The sequence below is a fragment of the Oncorhynchus kisutch genome, linkage group LG10 (genome assembly GCF_002021735.2).
Source record: "Oncorhynchus kisutch isolate 150728-3 linkage group LG10, Okis_V2, whole genome shotgun sequence".
Classification (NCBI taxonomy): Eukaryota; Metazoa; Chordata; class Actinopteri; order Salmoniformes; family Salmonidae; genus Oncorhynchus; species Oncorhynchus kisutch.
The window spans coordinates 43,149,056-43,173,076 of record NC_034183.2 but is presented as its reverse complement, the minus strand read 5'-3'; the positions used below and the strand labels follow the sequence as shown (position 1 = coordinate 43,173,076).

The following is a 24,021-nucleotide window of genomic DNA, read 5'->3' as shown; positions in this document are numbered from 1 at the left end:
TTTATTTAATTTGCAAACGTTACCAAAAACATATTTTCCACTTTGACAGTGTGGGTTATTATGTGTAGGCTCGGTAAATGTAATCAATTTCATATTCAGTCTGTAAAAAGTCAAGGGGTGGGAATCATTTTTGAAGGCACTGTAACTCTTCAGATACTTTGTTCCATACTCAGTGTGGTCAGTAATGTGGCAGTGTATTGTTCTTGTGGGGGCAGTTGTCGTGAAATATGAATGGATGCAAATGAGAGCTACAGAGCATGAGTATACAGTATTTAAGAGGCATGAATTGTCGAAAATCCTGCAGAGCTATTGTCTGACAAGAAGAGAAGAGCTGCTGCTGGAATGACTGGCAGCTCCCTGTGTCCACTGGAAGGGAGAGAGGAATGGATGGATGGAGGGAGGGAGGAAGGGAGAGAGTGAGAGAGAATGCTGCGATGTGTGTGTGTGTGTCCGTGTTAGTGCACGTCCGTGTTTGTGTGTTGGATCAGGCCTGCCAGTGCAAGGCATTATCTCCAGGGAGGCCTCTACTAGAAAAGGAGAGGAATAGAATGATGGAAGAAAAACGCATGGCTGTGCGTCTCTGTATGCACACATAAAAAAAAATGTATGCATTTCTCACACGGTATCAGGAATACGTTTGGCATCCCTGGGATCCCTCAAACACACGCACGCACGCACCCACACACACAGCAGCATATGTAGCCTATGTGAGTGAATATGATAGCGCTTTACTGTTTCAGGTGAAATATGTATTCATCCATACTCATCCATACTTGTTATATATTTTTGATACCGTACATCAACATTTAATGGTGCTGGGAGGGAGAAGAAGCTTCTTTATTCCGGTGAATGTACCAGATCTGTCGCTGTGGGGAGAGAGAGTGTCATGGAAGTATGTCTTTCTTCAGGGTATCCATCGACGTGCTATGTTAATTGTCTTACCTTTTGTTCAGCTCCTATAGAGGAGAGAGAAGGAGGGAGAGGACACACTGCTCCTGGTTCCGATCTTCAGCTCTCCAACTATGTCGTCTCAGTGTAATTCCCGTCTATAATAACCCCACTGTGGGTGTGTGTCATTCCTATCCCTGTATCCTAGGCCGTGTATGCCTGTTTCTAGGTGTAGGTGGTGTGTGGTACTACTCTATTTTGTGGCATTTTATGAGTTTTGTATTTATCCCTGCAAAACAAAGCCATGACTAGCATTCTCTGTGTCGAGATACGACGACACACAGGGAGTGTGTAGATGCAGGGCGAGAGGCAGAGCTCTAGGCTGTCCTCCTAAGGAGTCTGCCAGTCAGTCAAACAACATCACCGCCAGAGATAGCTCAAACCACTGCAGCTAACACGCAAGGCAAACACACACACACACACACACACACACACACACACACACACACACACACACACACACACACACACACACACACACACACACACACACACACACACACACACACACACAGTACTTATTTGACCATTGGTGACTATGAGGCAGCACACCACTGACTGTAGGTATGCCTTTATCTGACCAAATCTGATGTTTGCAGGTGATATGGTGGTAAGCCACTAGCAGCAGCAGGGGATAGACATCTGCCTCACTCTTCTCTGTTTCCCATCTCAGAGAATGTTAATGGATAGTTCAACATGGAGACACACTGCCATCTGGTGGCTAGACATGCTACTGCATCCTCAGTAATGCTTTATATTAGTGCAACAAAATGCATTTCAGGGGAGACAAAGATTTATTCAATTGAGCCTACCAGTGAAATTACTGTTATTATTATAACTGATTATAAGAGAGTGAGATCCATAAATATCTGATAGCCATGTAGGAGATACCAAACCGGTTGGCATGCTGTCCCATTCAAAACCAACAATAGTCAAGCCTACGCCATACACTCATTACAGTCCCAAATTAATAAAAAAAACTAGCATCATTTGAATGGGATGTTCTCTTTGATGTAACACAGGCCTTTGGACATACAAGCATATGTTCATAAGTTGGCTAAAACACCTTTGACTTTCTGCTGTTTCTGTTATGTTTATAGCCTTGGATTAAGTAAAAAAGAATCCTCAGCAATCTACACACAATACCCCATAATGACAAAGCAAAAACAGGTTTTTATAAATTGTATTTAAAAAAACAACAACATATATACCTTATTTACATTTACAAAATTAAGCTCAGGTGCATCCAGTTTCCATTGATCATCCTTGAGATGTTTCTACAACTTGATTGGATTCCACTGGTGGTGAATCAAATTGATTGGACATGATTTGGAAAGGCACACACCTGTCTATATAAGGTCCCACAGTTGTCAGAGCAAAAACCAAGCCATGAGGTCGAAGGAATTGTCAGTAGAGCTCCGAGACAGGATTGTGTCGAGGCACAAATCTGGGGAAGGGTACCAAAACATTTCTGCAGCATTGAAGATCCCCAGGAACACAGTGGCCTCCATCATTCTTAGATGGAAGAAGTTTGGAAGCACTCTTCCTCGAGCAGGCCGCCCAGCCAAACTGAGCAAACGGGGGAGAAGGACCTTGGTCAGGGAGGTGACCAAGAACCCGATGGTCACTGACAGAGCTATAGAGTTCCTCTGTGGAGATGGGAGAACCTTCCAGAAGGAAAACCATCTGCAGAAATCAACCTCTGCAGAAATCCACAAATCAGGCCTTTATGGTAGTGACCAGATGGAAGCCACTCCTCAGTAAAAGGCACATGACAACCCACTTGGGAGTTTGCCAAAAGGCACCTAAAGACTCTCAGACCATGAGAAACAAGATTGTCTAGTCTGATGAAACCAAGATTGAACTATTTGGCCTGAATGCCAAACACCACGTCTGGAAGAAGCCTTGCACCATTCCTACAGTGAAGCATGGTGGTGTTAGCATCATGCTGTGGGGATGTTTTTCAACAGCAGGGACTGGGACACTTGTTAGGATGGAGGCAAAGATGAATGGAGCAAAGTAAATAGAGATCCTTGATAAAAACCTGCTCCAGAGTGCTCAGAACCTCATACTTGGGTGAAGGTTCACCTTCCAACAGGACAACGACCCTAAGCACACAGCCAAGACAACACTTGAGTGGCTTCGGGACAAGTCTCTGAATATACTTGAGTGGCACAGCCAGAGCCCGGACTTGAACCCGATCGAACATAAATACATTTTTAGAATTAAGGGGTCTGAATACTTTCTGAAGGCACTGTATATACAGACACACCTACTCAATCAAGGGTTTTTCTTTATTTTTACATTGTAGAATAATAGTGAAGACATCCAAACTATGAAATAATACATATGGAATCATATAGTAACCAAAAAAGTGTTAAACAAATAAAAATATATTTTATATTTGAGACGGTGGCTACTTCTTCAAAGTAGCCACCGTTTGATGGTCTGATGAGTCCAAATTTGAGATCTTTGGTTCCAACAGCCGTATCTTTGTGACACGCAGAGTAGGTGAACGGATCATCTACGGATGTTTGGTTCCCACAGTGAAGCATGGAGGAGGAGGTGTGATGGTGCTTTTCTGGTGACACTGACAGTGATTTATTTAGAGTTTAAGGCACACTTAACAAGCATGGCTACCACAGCATGCAGTGATACGCCATCCCAGCTGGTTTGCTCTTAGTGGGACTAATATTTGTTTTTCAACAGGACAATGACCCAACACATCTCCCAGGCTGTGTAAGGCTATTTGACCAAGAAGGAGAGTGATGGAGTGCTGCATCAGATGACCTGGCCTCCACAATCACCCGACCTCAACCCAATTGAGGTGGTTTGGGATGAGTTTGATTGCAGAATGAAGGAAAAACAGCTAGTGCTCAGCATATGTGGGAACACCTTCAAGACTGTTGGAAAAGCCATGTTGGGTGATGGGTTTGAAACTGGGTCCAGGCCAGTGAGTGTGTTTCTTATATGAGTCTCTCAATGGAACAATGTCAGGACAGTGTTGAGTGGTGGGTTTGGAACTGGCCCCAGTCTTCTATATGAGTCTCTCCATGAGTGTCGGATGGGCTATGTCCACATCTCTATGCGAGATCCCTCTTTCTCCTATCGGCTGGGGCTGTAGGTGCCGTGGATGGCCCTCCGGTTCAGCACCACCACCAGGCCCACGGAGGTACTGACCAGGGCCAGCAGCAGCACAACAGACACTAGAGTGACTGACAGCAACAGGTCAGAGGTTAGGCCCTCAGAGGTCAACTGGAGACGGAAATGGATTGAGGAGAGGTGGAGGAAGAGGAGGAGTGGGGAGGGAGGGGAGACAGGGGTAAGTACAAGTACACAAAAAATGGGGAAGCAGGAAAAACATGAACATCAATAAAAAGGTGCAAAAGTGCCTTAACATCATGATAAAAAATACTGGTCAGACCAGGGAGGGAAGGAACACAGACACAAGGCACTCCGGTTCCAAGTGCTCTACCAGCGTCATGAGGGATCTGTTCTCGAGGCCGTAGGCAGTAGAGCTCGTACCAGGGACTGACCCAGACTGGGTAGGAGACTGGAGGGGTGAACCCTGCCTCCATCTGCTGCTGCTCACAGATTTTGGCTGCGACTAACGCCAGCAACAGGACTATCATCATGCCAACCACACACGGCACAAGCATCGCCACCCTGTGCAAGACACCTGGGGTTACGTTCCGTCAGAGGAGAATCACACACGCAGGGTCGCATCAACACACCCAGAAACACACACACACTGTGTAAACACAAACTGAATCCAAACCACAGACAACCATCAAACAACACAAAATCATAGCATTTTCCTAATGACCGAATATGCAAGTGAAATCATCACTGTTTTTGACACTGATTCACAGCAATCTGTGTGTTGTATATCTGATGGTTTTGACAAAACGTGCCATCATACTGAGCCACCGGCAAAATGCCCTTACACATGTCATATTGCCTGGTATCATATTGGAGCCATGCTGAGGAGCTCTGGGAGATACGGCCAGTTAAAACAAGTCAACAGTTACTTCCCTCCACACAGGTAAAGAGTTAGCAACATGCCATTGCGGTGCTACTGTAAAACATTCCTCAATGAAAACAATAACACCACAACAACATTCCGGAACCATACTACTCTGTCTTGTTTCAACAATAATATGTTGTTTGTTTACCTGTCAGATGAGACGGGTTTACTCTCAGGGTGAACGTAACACAGAGTACCCAGACCCAGAGAACTCCACAGCCAAGGGTCTTCATCAGTCAGAGGCAGACAGGTTCAGGACTCTACTCTCTAACCAGTCTGCATTCTAAGCAGTTTCTATGGCAGAGCAAGCCCTCACACACAGTCTCTCCCTACTGCAGCTACACAGTGCGCATCTCAGCACCTAGGTGTCTGACAGGTAGATGTGTCCTGTACTGTGTGTCTATATATACTGTGTGTGTGTGTGTGTGTGTGTGTGTGTGTGTGTGTGTGTGTGTGTGTGTGTGTGTTTCTGTGTGTTTCTGTGTGTGTGTGTGTGTGTGTGTGTGTGTGTGTGTGTGTGTGTGTGTGTGTGTGTGTGTGTGTGTGTGTGTGTGTGTGTGTGTGTGTGTGTGTGTGTGTGTGTGTGTGTGTGACTGTCTCTAGAGGAACGAGCATGTCTGCCAGTTAAGCTGCCCACGTGCATTTCTGTGAAACAGTCCCAACCTGCAGGTACGCCACCAGATCAATGCGGAGTTGCACTTCAGATGGAAACAAAGGCAGCTTTTAGCTGGCCAAGCACCATCTCTATCTAACAGCCGTGCCACACAGCTCACCGGAACACCCATGGAGTACTTACACCAATGGGTCTATGTCTGCCCGTACATAAACAGACACACACACCTCTGCCCGGGACTTACATTGACAAGTCTATGACCAGTGGAATAACTGTTGGCAAGTGTAGGTTCGAGCACTCTGAAACTGTGACAAGAGAGGTAAAGTCATGGCAGCGTGTTGAAGTGACATTTAGTGGCAGCTTCAGGGGTTGACTTTCCACTGTCACCAGTCCTAGAGCAGTGACAGCTACAGGACACTTCCCACTGGGCACAGGCAGCAGTTCAACAAAAAAAATTAAATTTACGTTTGATTAATTGTCAACTAACGTGAATTCAACGTGAAATCAACAACAAATGTCACCATGCCATTGGATTTAGATTTAAAGTGGTGTGAAAAATATTCCCTTATGTTGATGACGTTTTGCAATTCAATCAGTTTTCCACGTTGATTTAACGTCATCACATAGAATTTTTGTTGTTGAAATGATGTGGAATCTACATTGAGTCAACCAGGTTTTGCCAAGTGGGATGTTTTGGAGCCGTTTCTGATGGCAAGCTTTAGCCATCCAACTTTCTCCAAAACCTACTGCTTTATTTTCTCAGATCATTGAGGCGGAAAGAATTAGGACTGGAAGACAAAATGTTGGATAAATTAAGACAGGTAGTGAAAGGAGGATAAACAACAGATGAGGATGAAAAAACAGGAAATGTTTATTTGAAGACAGAAAGTTGTTTAAAAAAGTAAGACATGACAAAACACCTCAGAACGGACACAGACCCATCGAGAGCAAGATACCTTTGGCCATGTAGTGTATGTGGACACCTGCTCATCGAACATCTCATTCCAAAATCATGGGCATTAATATGGACTTGGTCCCCCCTTTGCTGTTATAATAGCCTCCACTCTTCTGGGAAGGCTTTCCACTAGTTGTTGGAACAGTGAGGTCGGGCACTGATGTTGGGTGATTAGGCCTGGCTCGAAGTCAGTGTTCAATGGGGTTGAGGCCAGGGCTCTGTGCAGGCCAGTCAAGTTCTTCCACACCGATCTCGACAAAGCATTTCTGTATGGACCTCACTTCGTGCACGGAGGCATTGTCATGCTGAAACAGGAAAGGGCCTTCCCCAAACTGTTGATATAAAGTTGGATGCACAGAATCGTCTAGAATGCCATTGTATGCTGTGGTGGTAGATTTCCCTTCACTGCAACTAAGGGGCCTAGCCTGAACCATGAAAACATTTTTACTCTCCACTAAACTTTGCAGTTGGCACTATGCATTGGGGTAGGTAGCGTTCTCCTGGCATCTGCCAAACCCAGATTGTCCGTCAGACTTCACCATTTGGGGAAGCGTGATTCATCACTCCAGAGAACGCGTTTCCACTGCTCCAGAGTCCAATGGCGTTGGGCTTTACACCACTCCAGCCGACGCTTTGCATTGCACATGGTGATCTTAAGCTTGTGTTCGACTCCTCGGCCATGGAAATCGACGAACAGTTATTGTGCTGATGTTGCTTCCTGAGGTTGTTTGGACCGTCCACTTCATTTAATTTTTTTAAATTTATTTTATCCGTTATTTTACCAGGTAAGTTGACTGAGAACACGTTCTCATTTGCAGCAAAGACCTGGGGAATAGTTACAGTGGATGAATGAGCCAATTGTAAACTGGGGATTATTAGGTGACCGTGATGGTTTGAGGGTCAGATTGGGAATTTAGCCAGGACACCGGGGTTCACACCCCTACTCTTACGATAAGTGCCATGGGATCTTTAATGACCTCAGAGAGTCAGGACACCCGTTTAACGTCCCATCTGAGAGACGGCACCCTACACAGGGCAGTGTCCCCAATCACTGCCCTGGGGCATTGGGATATTTTTTAGACCAGTGGAAAGAGTGCCTCCTACTGGCCCTCCAACACCACTTCCAGCAGCATCTGGTCTTCCATCCAAGGACTGACCAAAACCAACCCTGCTTAGCTTCAGAAGCAAGCCAGCAGTGTTATGCAGGGTGGTATGCTGCTGGCATACATTCATGATAACATCACTTACAGTTGACCAACGCTGCTCTAGCAGGGCGGAAATGTGACGAACTGACCTGTTGGAAAGGTAGCATCCTATGATAGTACCACATTGAAATTCACTGAGCTCTTCAGGAAGGCCATTCTATTGTCAATGTTTGTCTATGGAGATTGCGTGGCTGTGTGCCTGATTTGATACACCTGTCAGCAGCGTGTGTGGCTGAAATAACCGAATCCACTAATATGAAGTGGAGTCCACATACTTTTGTAGACAGACAGACAGACAGACAGACAGACAGACAGACAGACAGACAGACACAGACAGACAGACAGACAGACAGACAGACAGACAGACAGACAGACAGACAGACAGACAGACAGACAGACAGACAGACAGACAGACAGACAGACAGACAGACAGACAGACAGACAGACAGACAGACAGACAGACAGACAGACAGACAGACAGACAGGTGGATATATATAGACATACAGATAGAGAGATGGACATAGAGACAGACTGATTTGTAGGTATAGACAACAACAGAGAACGTGTGACAGAATTTTGATTAGTTTAAAATTGATAAACGGTAAGTGTGATTCGCTGCCTTCAAGGGCCTAGGGGAATCCATCTAGCTACACCACTTACAGTATTTGTATGTACAGTACCATTATCCTCAAGGAACACACAACATCAAATGGACATGAGCCTGACCATATATTGTGAGACATTTTGCTTTCAGAGACAAGATTCACCCAAGAAAATACTGTATTATATTTTTATTTTCCAAAAGTGAATTTGTTTTTCATTAACAAAACATTCCTTTCGGGAATGGTGGTTCTACACTGACGATTCTGTGTAATTGCAAAAACCTGTGTCTTGTTTTCCGTTTGGTCCATGGAAAATACCCATTATTATAGTTTCTGTATAGCTTAGTCTAATGTACAATATAATGCTACCTGATCTGTGTTAGCTTAGCAACATCGCCCAAAGGATATTCATATTGTCCTATCCAACAGAGAGGATATTCCAAACTCACACCACTTTTTTATAAAAATCTGCTGCCATAAAAAAACGTGTTGTTTTAAGGCACAAAAAAAAACAGCTCTGTGCTCTTGTCAGAAAAGGAAGATAATACATTTAAACTTGGCTCACCTGAACAATAGAAAAACAATTAAACCTATTGCTAAGTTGTACTTTTACACTCAGAGACATTAAGTCTTGTCCAGGGCTCCAATTTCTCATTGGCCCAGTTCAGGAACAACTCCTATTGTTTCTTAATTCAAGTTCTTAGTGGTCAGCTGTCACAGCTGGATTTAATCCCTAAACACTGAGTTTAAAGAATCCTCTCTGCTAACCCCAGTGGTAATGTAATACACAGACACAGATATAACAGCACTCACACTATTTAGAACATAGCTGTTCTAAATAACAGGCATTTAACACCTTAAACACCCATCACCATAAATCTCAAGTTCATACACCACTCGAACGCACATGCACAAACACATGCACACACACACACACACGCACGCACGCGCGCACACACACTCTCTCTCTCTCTCAGTCATCTTGCCCTCCCCAGTCGATCACAGGATCGTCATCAAGGTTCAGGATGAGGAAAGAGATCAGCTGGAAGAGGTTCTGCCAGAACAGAACGGCCATGTAAAAGTAAATGTCGCTTACGTCGACCTGGCAATTGTCCCCGGCGAAACTCATGTCACACACACAGTGGTAGTTGTTAATGAGGTTTCGGCAGTATCCCCCGTTCAGGCAGGGGTTGGACTTGCACTCATCCACCTCCTGCTCACAGCTTCACGCAGGATGAGGGTCAGATATAGAAACAGAGGCAAAAAAAAGAGACAACACACAACATCAAGATGTTCTGTGTCTAATGAATGTTTTACAAAGTTCACCTATTTTCTGGCTATACTTTTAGATGATCTCTACCTTCCTTTTCACTATGTATCCTTCTCTTTTCTTTATTTAACTCTTTCTCTTACCGGTGTCCAGTGAAGCCGGGTAGACAGTCGCAAGACAGGTCCCTCTCAGTGCAGTTCCCTGCGTTGAAGCAGATGTAGTTTCTGGCCGCATCTCCACAGACAGACACGGGCAGCTTGGGCCTACTGAGGAGAGAAAACCACATACAGGCCACACAATCAGACAGGTACACTCCCCTAGAGGGTGTGTGTGCATAAGAGAGATTTCGATGGGAAAGGGGCAGGACATTGTCTTGCTTCCGGTAGCGGGGTTGAGCGAGTAGTGGTGCGTAGAAGAAGCACCACCTGACGTTAAACAATGGGGCGCAGGGGGTTATAGGGTAAAGGGTTTTATTGTCTACTAATATGTGTGTGTGAACTAGGGGGAGTGGGATGTACTGTCTGTCTCCCCACTGGGAGACTACAGGATGTAGGGGGCGATCAGGATAGAGACATTTAGACCCCTGACTGCTCCTCAAGAACAGGACATTAAACTTTAAAACATCACAGACTCTGTCCGGATATGTAGGGGGAAAACACTGGTGCTGGTTGTTATGTCATTTCTTGAAATAGGTGGGAGGAGTATCAAATAATAAAACTTACAATTTTCTGATGTCTATGTACCATGGCATTTCCTCAATGCGATCACTAGAGAGAGAGAGGTAGAGAGAGAGGTAGAGAGAGAGGTAGAGAGAGAGGTAGAGAGAGGTAGAGAGAGAGAGAGAGAGAGAGAGAGAAAGAGAGAAAATACATAAACTCAGCAAAAAAAGAAACGTCCCTTTTTCAGGACCCTGTCTTTCAAAGATAATTCGTAAAAATCCAAATAACTTCACAGATCTTCATTGTAAAGGGTTTAAACACGGTTTCCCATGGTTGTTCAATGAGCCATAAACAATTAATGAACAAGTACCTGTGGAACGGTCGTTAAGACACTAACAGCTTACAGACTGCAGGCAATTAAGGTCACAGTTATGAAAACTTAGGACACTAAAGAGGCATTTCTACTGACTCTGAAAACACCAAAAGAAAGAGGCCCAGGGTCCCTGCTCATCTGCATGAGCATGCCTTAGGTATGCTGCAAGGAGGCATGAGGATGTGGCCAGGGCAATAAATTGCAATGTCCGTACTGTGAGACGCCTAAGACAGCGCTACAGGGAGACAGGACGGACAGGTGATCGTCCTCGCAGTGGCAGACCACGTGTAACAACACATGCACAGGATCGATACATCCGAACATCCCACCTGCGGGACAGGTTCAGGATGGCAACAACAACTGCCCAAGTTACACCAGGAATGCACAATCCCTTCATCAGTGCTCAGACTGTCTGCAATAGGCTGAGAGAGGCTGAACTGAGGGCTTGTAGGCCTATTGTAAGGCAGGTCCTCACCAGACATCAATGTCGCCTATGGGCACAAACCCACCGTCGCTGGACCAGACAGGACTGGCAAAAAGTGCTCTTCACTGACGAGTCGCTTTTGTCTCACCAGGGGTGATGGTCAGATTTGTGTTTATCGTTGAAGGAATGAGTGTTATACTGAGGCCTGTACTCTGGAGCGGGATCGATTTGGAAGTGGAGGATCCGTCATGGTCTGGGGCGGTGTGTCACAGCATCATTGGACTGAGCTTGTTGTCATTGCAGGCAATCTCAACGCTGTGCGTTACAGGGAAGACATCCTCCTCCCTCATGTGGTACCTTTCCTGCAGGCTCATCCTGACATGACCCTCCAGCATGACAATGCCACCAGCCATACTGCTCATACTGTGCGTGATTTCCTGCACGACAGGTATGTCAGTGTTCTGCCATGGCCAGCGAAGAGCCCGGATCTCAATCCCATTGAGCACGTCTGGGACCTGTTGAATCGGAGGGTGAGGGCTAGGGACATTCCCCCCAGAAATGTCTGGGAACTTGCAGGTGCCTTGGTGGAAGAGTGGGGTAACATCTCACAGAAATAACTGGCAAATCTGGTGCAGTCCATGAGGAGGAGATGCACTGCAGTACTTAATGCAGCTGGTGGCCACACCAGATACTGACTGTTACTTTTGATTTTGACCCCCCCCCCCCTTTGTTCAGAGACACATTATTCCATTTCCGTGGAACTTGTTCAGTTTATGTCTCAGTTGTTGAATCTTGTTATGTTCATACAAATATTTACACATGTTAAGTTTGCTGAAAATAAACGCAGTTGACAGTGAGAGGACGTTTCTTTTTTTGCTGAGTTTAGAATAAAAAAAAATGATTTAGGATGAAAACTTTCCAGCAAAGATAGACATCTTGTCTGAAACTCGAGCTTGCCGAGGGAAGTTGTTTCAAAAACGCCCTTGTGAAGGAGCGATGTGAGAGAATGTGTGTGAGCGAGAGAGAAAGAGAGAGTGTTTGGTAGTGCATGTGAGAGAGAGTGTGTGTTTACAAGATAAATGGATGAAGGCATTCCCTCGATGATGCTCCAAGGCAAACGGGAGATGAGAGGCAGTAGCGCTGAACCACCAGGGAGATAAATACACCACACACAGTGCACTACAGTGACACACTGCAGCAATGTTACTACACAGACTACAGCGACACACTAGAGCCATATATGACGTTAAGTCGAACAGAAATGCTGCAACTAAAACACACAGTTCATGCATGGTTTAAGTGCTTTACAGAGATCTGAACATTTACATGGTTTCCTTTTTCCTTACTGTGTAATAGAGCTAAAAGGGAGTCCCACTGGTGTGTCCTATTGCTTTGAGATCCTTGGATTATACTTTTATCTCATTGAAATATTCCAAATGCAGAATCCATGTTTTCAAAACATAAAATATTGTTTTATGATGTTATTCTTTCAACTGTTGGTTATTAAAGCCTATGTTGACTTAATACTTAAACATTTAGCAAATTGTGTTTAATCTCAAAGGGACTGCAATTTTGGAATACAAAACTTTGCAGATAAAAGGAAGGTGACTGTTTAGTTGTGTGTTCATTCCTCTGTATAAAAATAAATATGATATTCCATTCCATTCCTAACCGCACCCATGTGACTCACTTGCAGTAAGGTCCGGTGTAGTTCTCTGCACACAGACAGGCGTACTTGTCCACTCCATGTAGACACGTGCCTCCATGAGCGCATAGATGGTTCTCACACACATCCACCTCCTCCTCACAGTCCACCCCGGTGTAGCCAAACTCACAGGCACACTCATATGCCAGCCCCTGAATGCTGCAGTTGCCATGGATACAGGGATTGGAGGCGCAGGTGTCTGTGTTGCGCTCACAGCGGCGTCCGGTCCAGCCCTCCTCACAGCTACAGTTGAACAGGTTCCAGACGTCCTGACAGCTACCTCCATTCATGCAAGGGCTGGGCTGGCACACCGGGCCTCCACTGCACCCGCTATGGGGTGGGTTGGGGGATGTCCGAAGGAACTGCTCCTCCTGAATCCGGGGCAGTTTGACCTCTAAGGGGCTGTAGTAAGGCAGGGCGATGCCCCCCACCTCCACAGTACCCAGGCACCCCTCTAGGCTCCAGCCAGCCTTGGGCCCAAGCCCCCCCAGCTGGATGTCCACCCCCTCCCTGAGGAAGTCCAGGTTGCCCCCTTCGCTGCTGGAGCTCCCAGCTTCATCCACTTCCTCATCCAGCACTAGGGTCCAGCGGGACACCTCTGTCCAAGGGGTGACCATGAAGAGGTGGACGCTGTGCCAATCCCCGTCGCTGACCCCCACGCGGCTTTTCAGGGAAACCGTGGATGAGCCCTCCCCGCTCTGTAGCTCCAAGAAGAGAAGGCCATGCTGCACAGACACCGTCACAAACTCCGGCCCACGCTCGGCATGCAGGATGGCGGCGTGGCGTTTACGGGTGCGCAGGCTGGCGGTGATGCTGGCCAGGCCACGTTGGATACGGCCATTACCGCGGTAAGACAGTACACTGCTGTCATCAAGGAAGGTAGCGCTGGAGAAGCCTGGGAAGGAAAAGAAGGGATATGTATGTAAATATGTGGTCAATTAATAAAGGCTTTAACCCTCAGGATCAGTCCAAAACGTGATGGAATATGGACCATGGAATAAAAGTAGGAATAAAGCGAAAAATATACATTAACAAATAAATAGAAAATCAACCACAAGGAGGGTGAATGATGAGCGAATGTGTGCTGGGCAGACACAACAACACTGTATCCTCTGCTTTTTCTGAGTGACAGTGTTGTTTCTGTCTTCATTCCAGGACAGCTAATCATAGGGGTGACAGGGCAGACAGACGGCCATGTAAATCATCACTAATACAACCACGGGCTAATCTGTCCTAATCCCAGTCCTACCTCACAGACCGACGGGCAGATTTAGGGAAGAATGACTCACATTCATATCCCTGGTTGAGGGTGCGGCACTCCGCCTTTGCGGGGCAGGGGGCTAGCTCACACCACTTGACTTTCTCACAGCGTCGCCCTGCAGTGTTGTGGGGGCAGGTGCAGGTGAAGTCATCCCACATGGAGTAGCACATCCCCCCGTTCTGACAAGGGTTCCTCTGGAGAGGGAGAGAAAGAAAATACCATTTATTAATATTATTAATATTATTATTCATCTTACTTAAGGATATAGGGACAGTCAGGTTATCTTTTATAATTCCTAAATTCATTAGGCTCTAATCTATGGATTTCACATGACTGGGCAGGGGCGCAGCCATCAGTGAGCCTCGGAGGGCTTAGGCCCACCCACTCTGTGCCAGGCCCACCCACACAAAAGGCCTTTATTACAGACTGAAATACTCCTCAGCTTCATCAGCTGTCTGGGTGGCTGGTCTCAGACAATCCCACAGGTGAAGAAGAAGCCAGATGTGGCGGTCTTGGGCTGGTGTGGATACATGTGGTCTGCGGTTGTGAGGCCGGTTAGACAAATTCTCTAAAATGACGTTGGCAGTTTATGGTAGAGAAGTTTATGCTAGAGAAATTTAAATTAAATTATTTGGCAACATCTCTGGTAGACATTTCTGCAGTCAGCATGCCAATTGCACGCTCCCTCAAAACTTCTGTGGCGTTGTGTTGTGTGACAAAATAGCTAATTTAACAATGAGTGGTTTGGAAGGAATCAGTGACTAACTGTAAGCGTTGCAAAGCAATCATTGGCCTGCTGTTCAGTGGAGTGGGTGTGTGGCCTAAGTCTGGGTTTAAAGGTCTCTTTTCCAAGCTTAAAATGATAAGAATTCAACACTATGGGCCAGAAAAGGTTGAATACATTGGCCGTGCTGTCAATCCAGCATGACTTCTGCCGTGTTCAAAACAATTGGAAACTTGGAACTGGGAAATCTCAGACTTCGGTGACTTCAAGACAACTGGAACTGAGCTCCGACTAGGAAAATACATTTTGGACGGTCATCCAACTCGGAATTCCAACTCAGGCATCTTTCTAGAGCTCCGACCTGAAGATCACTGACATCATGATTCAATCTTGTTTTTTTCCGAGTTCCCAATTGCCTTGAAAGCACCATAAATCCAGAGAATGCCAGACCCCCGATTGCTCAGTTTGGCCGGGCTGCCAGCTCTATGAAGGGTCTTGTCTTCCATTTAAGAATGATGGAGGCCACTGTGTTCTTGGAGTCCTTCAATGCTGCTTACATTTTTTGGTACCCTTCCCCAGATCTGTGCCTCGACACAATCATGTCTCAGAGCGCATCTCTGACATGCACTGTCAACTGTGGGACCTTATATAGACAGGTGTGTGCCTTTCCAAATCATGTCCAATCAATTGAATTTACCATAGGTGGACTCCAATCAAGTTGTAGAAACATCTCAAGGATGATCAAGGAAACTGGATGCACCTGAGCTCAATTTCGAGTCTCATGGCTCATGTCACCACCGATATATCCACTATAATTGAGCATTTCAATAAACATTTTTCTACGGCTGGCCATGCTTTCCACCTGGCTACCCCTACCCCGGTCAACAGCCCTGCACCCCCCACAGCAACTCATTTTTTGTTCCGAAAGAGCTGCAAAATCTGGACCCCTACAAATCAGCCGGGCTAGACAATCTGAACCCTTTCTTTCAAAAATTATCTGCCGAAATTGTTGCAACCCCGATTACTAGCCTGTTTAACCTCTCTTTCGTGTCGTCTGAGATTCCCAAAGATTGGAAAGCAGCTGCGGTCATCCCCCTCTTCAAAGGGGGACACACTCTTGACCCAAACTGCTACAGACCTATATCTATCCTAACCTGCCTTTCTAAGGTCTTCGACAGCCAAGTTAACAAATAGATTACCGACCATTTCGAATCCTACCGTACCTTCTCCACTATGCAATCTGGTTTCAGAGCTGGTCATGGGTGCACCTCAGCCATGCTCATGGTCCTAAACAATATCTTAACCGCCAACGATAAGAAACAATACTGTGCAGCCGTATTCATTGACCTGGCCAAGGCTTTCGACTCTGTCAATCACCACATCCTCATCAGCAGACTCAACAGCCTCGGTTTCTCAAATGATTGCCTCGCCTGGTTCACCAACTACTTTCCCGATAGAGTTCAGTGTGTCAAATTGGAGGGCCTGTTGTCTGGGCCTCTGGAAGTCTCTATGGTGGTACCACAGGGTTCAATTCTTGGGCCAACTCTTTTCTCTGTATACATCACTGATGTCGCTCTTGCTGCTGGTGAGTCTCTGATCCACCTCTACGCAGACGACACCATCCTGTATGCTTCAGGCCCTTCTTTGGACACTGTGTTAACTACCCTCCAGATGAGCTTCAATGCCATAAAATTCTGCTTCCATAGCCTCCAACTGCTCTTAAATACAAGTAAAACTAAATGCATGCTCTTCAACCGATCGCTGCCTGCACCTGCCCGCCCGCCCAGCATCACTACTCTGGACAGTTCTGACTTAGAATATGTGGACAACTACAAATACCTAGGTGTCTGGTTAGACTGTTAACTCTCCTTCCAGACTCACATCAAACATCTCCAATCCAAAGTTAAATCTAGAATTTGCTTCCTATTTTGCAACAAAGCATCCTTCACTCATGCTGCCAAACATACCCTCGTGAAACTGACCATCCTACCGATCCTCGATTTCGGCGATGTCATTTACAAAATAGCCTCCAGCACCCTACTCAACAAATTGGATGCAGTCCATCACAGTGCCATCCGTTTTGTCACCAAAGCCCCATATACTACCCACCACTGCGACCTGTACGCTCTCGTTGGCTGGCCCTCGCTTCATACTCGTCGCCAAACACACTGGTTCCAGGTCATCTACAAGACCCTGCTAGGTAAAGTCCCGTCTCATCTCAGCTCGCTGGTCACCATAGCAGCACCCACTGCAGCACGCGCTCCAGCAGGTGTATTTCACTTGTCACCCCCAGGGCCAATTCCTCCTTTGGCCTCCTGTCCTTCCAGTTCTCTGCTGCCAATGACTGGAACGAACTACAAAAATCTCTGAAACTGGAAACACTTATCTTCCTCACCAGCTTTAAGCACCAGCTGTCAGAGCAGCTCACAGATCACTGCACCTGTACATAGGCTATCTATAAATAGCCCAAACAATTTACTCATCCCTACTGTATTTATTTATTACTTATTTATTTTTGCTCCCTTGCACCTCAGAATTTTACTTTGCACATTCACCTACTGCAAATCTACAATTCCAGTGTTATTAATTGCTATATTGTATTTCTTCGCCACCGTGGCCTTTTTATTGCCTTTACCACCCTTATCTCACCTCATTTGCTCACATTGTATATAGACTTGTTTTTGTACTGTATTATTGACTGTATGTTTGTTTTACTCCATGTGTAACTCTGTGTTGTTGTATGTGTTAAATGAGAACTTGTTCTCAACTTGCCTACCTGGTTAAACAAAGGTAAAATAAATCAAATAAAATAAATAAAAAAGGGTCTGAATACTTATGTTAATACATTTTCAGAGTACCAATTTCAGTGTTGTAAATTCAAGTATTTTAAGCACCTCAATTACTTTGTGCGAACCTTGTGAGATGGAGGACATTAAGCCATTACGGCCTATGTTATTAAAAGGTTTCAAGTGCTTTAGTCAGGTAATCTAGCCCTAGCACTGATCCTAACTGAGCCCTATGGCTGCGTTCACACAGGCAGCCCAATTCTGATCTTTTTCCTCTAATTGGTCATTTGACCAATCAAATCAATAATTTGGCAAAAGATCAGAATTGGGCTGCCTGTATAAACACACCCTAACAGTTGACAGTTCCTTATTGTCTCCCTATCTTCTTGTCTCTTTCGTCTTCTCTTTCGTCTTCTCTTTCGTCTTCTCTTACGAAACAGCATTTCCAATTAACACCTTTAACCTCACCCTTAAACACAATTGAATTTGATTGTGTGGGACTGGTGACATGTGTGGCTTTCAAACGCAGTGATGGCGAGTAAGATAATGAAGGCTGAGAATGGATCAGAAGGGGCAGGGTAGTCCGGGATTGGGGCAGAATTGGTAGGGCAGGGGCAAGGCATGGCTGTGTGCAGAGCAGGGAAAGGCAGGACTGGGTATGGCATGGGCAAAGGACAGGGTAGGGCAGGTGAAAGAAGGGGACAGAGTAGGGGTAGAAGAGGCAGGTTTAGAGAGTAGTAAAGATTGCTCAGTCCACTCACACTACAGGAGTCGACCCCAGCGCAGCCCGCCGTGACATTAGCCATGAGCACCAGAGGATATGATGTCACTGTGGTGTCCAGCCTGAAGAACTGCAGTCTCTCACTGTTGATCCTCAGGTCCTGGATACAGCCTTTAAAGTAGCCCCCGAATGCTGATGACGCCTTCTGCTCTGCCAGACCCCCCACATACACCACATCCCCCATCTGACTGTCCACCGTCCTGACCTCCACCGAGCCCTGCTTCTGGTTGGCAACGTATAGGACCAAATGCTCACGGTCCACAACCACGCTCACAAAGTGGATGTCCCCATCGTTAACCAAACTCTCACTGGTCAAGGTCTCAAAGTTATGGAGCTGAACTCTGACCCGCCCCTTATCCAGCCACAGGCGCAGGTATTGGCTGGTGCTATTGGCGAGCACCAACAAGAAGCCAGCGTGGCGGTGTGTGCGCAGAAAGAGGGAGACAGTGATGTCACTTCCTGCATCATCTGTGATGGTGAAAACGGCGTAGCTCTGAGAGTCCTCATTGCCGAAGCGGGCTGTCTCATACTCTACAGAGAAGGACAGGGAGGGAGAGGACAGAAGATGAGGGTCATTGTTTTATTATAACATATTCAGGGTTTCAACTACTGGTTCCCAAATAGTACAAATGATTCATTTGTGGTATGACTTTCTCGCTCACTGTCCAAGAAGTCTATGCTATATTGTGTGTGGTAAGCCCATATGTTCCCATGTTACAGACGCAGCCCAGACGACACTAGATAGGACACACTCTGATCTGTCTAAGATAGCACTCACAGACTGCACTGTCTGCCTTTTTTCCACATGACACACATACACACAGGTGCATAGACACAGAACAAATGTAATCTTTCATTGTCACCCACTTCCCGTTCCAGTAGCAGATAGCAGGCTACAGGTGCTGTAATTAAATAAGGCAGGGGGGTAATAGTGTGTTAATTGCCCCACATCCTTGTGAATCTACTTTCAGAGACACACACACATTGCTTGCACATCCCCAACACCAAGCACATACACATGCATGCGTATTACATAAAGACACACAAGCGTTGGTGATCTGCATGCATTTAAGAGCAAAGGACTTTAATTATCCATACCATCTAGGATACCAGTAGTTTGTGTGTGCAGCGTTTGTGTTTCTGTGTGTCTTTTCTTGGATACTGCCAGATTACTAATTTGCTTTTGTGGCAATTGGTTATTAATATCCCTCTCTGAAAATAAAGAATCAAAATTACTTACCAGGGTCTGTACCCTGACTGACATTTGTGTGACTATGGTTGCAAATTCATTTTTGTTTTGTATTGTACGTGTCGTAAGCGCTGCTGTGTCCCTGTAAGGCATTGCCTTACCTCATTGTATCCAACACAGATCTCTCACTGTGACTTCTGACTGATCTGCTCTACGCTCTCTCTATTATGTAGGTCTACTAAGGATGTTCTACTTTATATAATGAATGACTTTGGAGGGCAGAATTGTTACATTTTTGATTAAATATTAAAACATTAGAACTTTCACTGAAGGCTTCAGTCATACAAAATGTATACTTAAAATTCAAACTTCTTCTCCAGCAGATAAGTAAGAATGTCAGTCTCTCGATGTGCAAAACTGATAGAGGCATACCCCAAGCGACTTACAGCTGTAATCGCAGCAAAAGGTGGCGCTACAAAGTATTAACTTAAGGGGGCTGAATAATTTTGCACGCCCAATTTTTCAGTTTTTGATTTGTTAAAAAGGTTTGAAATATCCAATAAATGTTGTTCCACTTCATGATTGTGTCCCACTTGTTGTTGATTCTTCACAAAAAAATACAGTTTTATATCTTTATGTTTGAAGCCTGAAATGTGGCAAAAGGTCGCAAAGTTCAAGGGGGCCGAATACTTTCGCAAGGCACTGTATATGGAGGATCGCTAACCCTACGGGTAGGGAATACTCCTTTTACTCTCATGTTCACAAGGTTTACACTCGAATTGACTACTTTTTGTTGGATGCTAGACTACTCCCCTATACCTGTAATGTGAGGTATCATGACATTATAATCTCGGACCACAGTCCACTCACCTTCTCCCCGAGATTGGGTGACATTGTACCAAACGAGAGGGTCTGGAGGTTGAATCCTCAGCTCCTCACAGAACCAACATTCTGTGAATATCTTAAAGACCAAATTAAATTTTTCTTTGATACCATCGACAACACAGAGACCTCCCCAACATTATTGTGGGAAACACTGAAGGCTTATCTGAGAGGCTGTATCATCTCCTTTCAGGCTGCCAGGAGTAGGCAAAACAGAGGAAAACTGGAAGAACTGGAGGGACAAATTCACTTACTGGATAGGGAGAATGCTAGCCACCCATCTATGGAGAAACATAAAATAATTACCTCTTTAAAATTTGAATATAATCAGATTCTCTCAGCTAAAATTGCTAAATCTTTTCTCTATGCCAAGCAAAAATATTTTGAGTTTGGTGACAAACCACACAAATTACTCGCCAGACAACTTCGAAAAAATGTGGGTGACCGAATGATTCACAGGGTTAAATCTGCATCTGGGGAATTACTCTCTTCCCCCAAAGACATCAATGACAGATTCCGGCAGTTTTATGAGACTCTATATACATCTAAAGCAGATCCTAACCCCTTCCTGCCCTGAACCAGGAAGATTCTAACTTCCTGAATAAGGAAATATCTCTTGATGAAATTCGAGAAACAATTAAATCTCTAAAGAGTGGCAAGACCCCGGGCCCAGATGGATACCCTGGTGAATTCTATAAAACATTCAGCAACATGCTCTCTCCCTATCTGCACAAAATGTTGGTTCAGGCCAATGAGGATGGAGCTCTCCCTTCTACTTTGGACGAAGCGTTCATTACAGATATACATAAGAAGGGTAAAGATCCAGAAGAGGTAGGGTCATACAGACCAATATCTCTCCTTAATACAGACCAAAAGATTTTAGCAAAAACTCTGGCTAACAGGCTTAGCACTTTAATTTGCAAATTGGTCCATTCGGATCAGACCGGCTTTATCCCTAACAGAAACTCATTCTTCAATCTCAGGCGCCTCTTCAATATTATGTATTCTCAGAGGTTACCCAACGTGGACCTTGCCGTCATATCTCTTGACGCCGAAAAGGCCTTATTAACGCACTCTCAATTGTAATATTTTAATCTACCTTTGGGCAGCATGTGCTGGCCCTGCCACCCGAGCAGTTTGGAAGGGGGGGGGGATAGGGGAGTTTTTTTGGGGGGGGGAATAAGGGGGGGGGATAGGGGGGACATCTTCCCTCTTTCTTTCTATGTGTCCTTGTTTTGTATGTCGTGTTTTGTATTATTTGTTCTGCACCCAGAACTCTGGGTCTTGTTGTTCCTGTATGCTCTTTTATGTTTAGATAAGAATTGTATACCTGTCTTGTATACCTATACACCATTCTTGTGTGTGTTTAATAAAAAAGATTTGAAACAGAAAACTTTTTAAGGCTATGGTGCACTATTTTCACGTCTGGATGAAAAGTGTGCCCAAAGTAAACTGCCTGCTACTCAGGCCCAGAAGCTAGGATATGCATATCATTAGTAGATTTGGATAGAAAACACTCTGACGTTTCTAAAACTGTTTGAATGATGTCTGTGAGTATAACAGTACTTATTTGACAGGCGAAACCCCGAGGACAAACCATCCAGGATTTTTTTTTGAGGTCACTCTCTTTTCAATGGGCTTTTATTGGGAATCTGGAATTCTAAGGCAGTTGCTTGCAATTCCTATCGCTTCCACTGGATGTCAACAGTCTTTAGAAATTGGTGTTTTTCCTTTGAGAAATTAAGAAGTAGCCCTGTTCAGAATGAGGGTCGAGTGAAGTGTACTGATGTGGTTGAGGCGCGTGACCTGAAAGCTCGCTACACTTTATTTTCCTCCGGTATTGAACACAGTTTATCCCGTCTTAAGTGTTATTGATTACTTACGTTTAAAAATACCTAAAGTTGGATTAGGAAAGTTGTTTGAAATGTTTGGATCAAGTTTACAGGTAGCTAATTAGATAATGTGTAGTCATCTTGCGCGAGTTGGACCCGGTGTATTTTCTGAATCACATGCGCCAAATAAAAGGATTTTGGATATATAACGACATAATTTATCGAACAAAAGGACCATTTGTGATGTTTAATGGACACATTAGAGTGCCAACAGAAGAAGATCTTCAAAGATAAGGCATGCATTATATGTTATTTCTGACTTTTGTGTTGTGCCTGGCGGGTTGAATTCTGATTTTCATGTGTATGTTTGCGCTGTCCTCAGAAAATAGCATGATTTGCTTTCACTGTAAAGCCTTTTTGAAATCTGACACTGTGGCTGGATTACCAAGAAGTTCATCTTTAAACCCATATATAACACTTGTATGAGTTTCTGTTTTTGAATTTGGCGCACTACTTTTTCACTGGGTGATGTCAAATCAATCCCGTCAACGGGAGTGGCGCGTGAAGGAATCACTAGGAGGTTTTAAAGAAAATGGTGATAAAAAAAGGCATACCACTTTAATTTAAGGACCAAAAAATTGACAGCTGTGCCATATAGATTGCAAATTCGTTGGGAAGAGTTTTTTGATGTACCGATTCCATGGCATATGGTTTATGAATGAAGCTTAATTCAAAACGTAATTTTCAATTAAAATGATTATAAATAAATATTACAACAAATAGAATGTTATATACAGACCATTCGGAAAGTATTCAGACCGCTTCCCTTTTTTCACATTTTGCTACGTTACAGCCTTATTCTAAAATGGATTAAATAAAAACGTTTTATCCTCAATCTACACACAATACTCCACAATGACAAAGCAAAAAACAGGTTTTTAGACAATTTTGGAAATGTATTAAAAATAAAAAACTGAAATATTTACATAATTATTCAGACCCTTAGCTATGAGCCTCAAATCAAAGTCAAATCAAATCAAATTGCATTGGTCACATACACATGGTTAGCAGATGTTAATGCGAGTGTAGCGAAATGATTGTGCTTCTAGTTCCGACAGTGCAGTAATATCTAACAAGTAATCTAACAATTCCCCAACAACTACCTAATACACACAAATCTAAAGGGATGTAATAAGAATATGTACATATAGATATATGAATGAGCGATGGCCGAGCATCATAGGCAAGATGCAATAGACGGTATAATTGTTTTAATAAACGAGTGAGTCTCTATGTAGGCAGCAGCCTCTCTGAGTTAGTGATTGCTGTTTAGCAGTCTGATGGCCTTGAAAGAAAAGCTGTTTTTCAGTCTCTCTGTCCCAGTTTTGATGCACCTTTACTGACCTCGCCTTCTGGATGGTAGCGGAGTGAACAGGCAATGGCTCAGGTGGTTGTTGTCCTTGATGATCTTTTTGGCCTTCCTGTGACATCGGGGGCTCTAGGTGTCCTGGAGGGCAGGTAGTTGGCCCCCGGTGATGCATTGTGCAGACCGCACCACCCTCTGGAGAGCCTTGAGGTTGAGGGCGGTGCAGTTGCCATACCAGGCGGTGACTCAGCCCGACAGGATGCTCTGAATTGTGCATCTGTAAAAATCTGTGACAGGGTTTTAGGTGACAAGCCAAATTTCTTCAGCCTCCTGAGGTTGGCATGGCTGTGTGCAGGGCAGGGAAAGGCAGGACTGGGTATGCATGGGCAAAGGACAGGGTAGGGCAGGTGAAAGAAGG

General features: G+C 44.8%; 1 pseudogene; it reads right to left on the bottom strand.

Annotated features, from left to right (window-relative positions):
• Window positions 1–3,897: 3,897 nt before the first annotated feature.
• Window positions 3,898–24,021, bottom strand: part of LOC109897227 (protein crumbs homolog 1-like) — a 63,648-nt pseudogene continuing 43,524 nt past the window's right edge.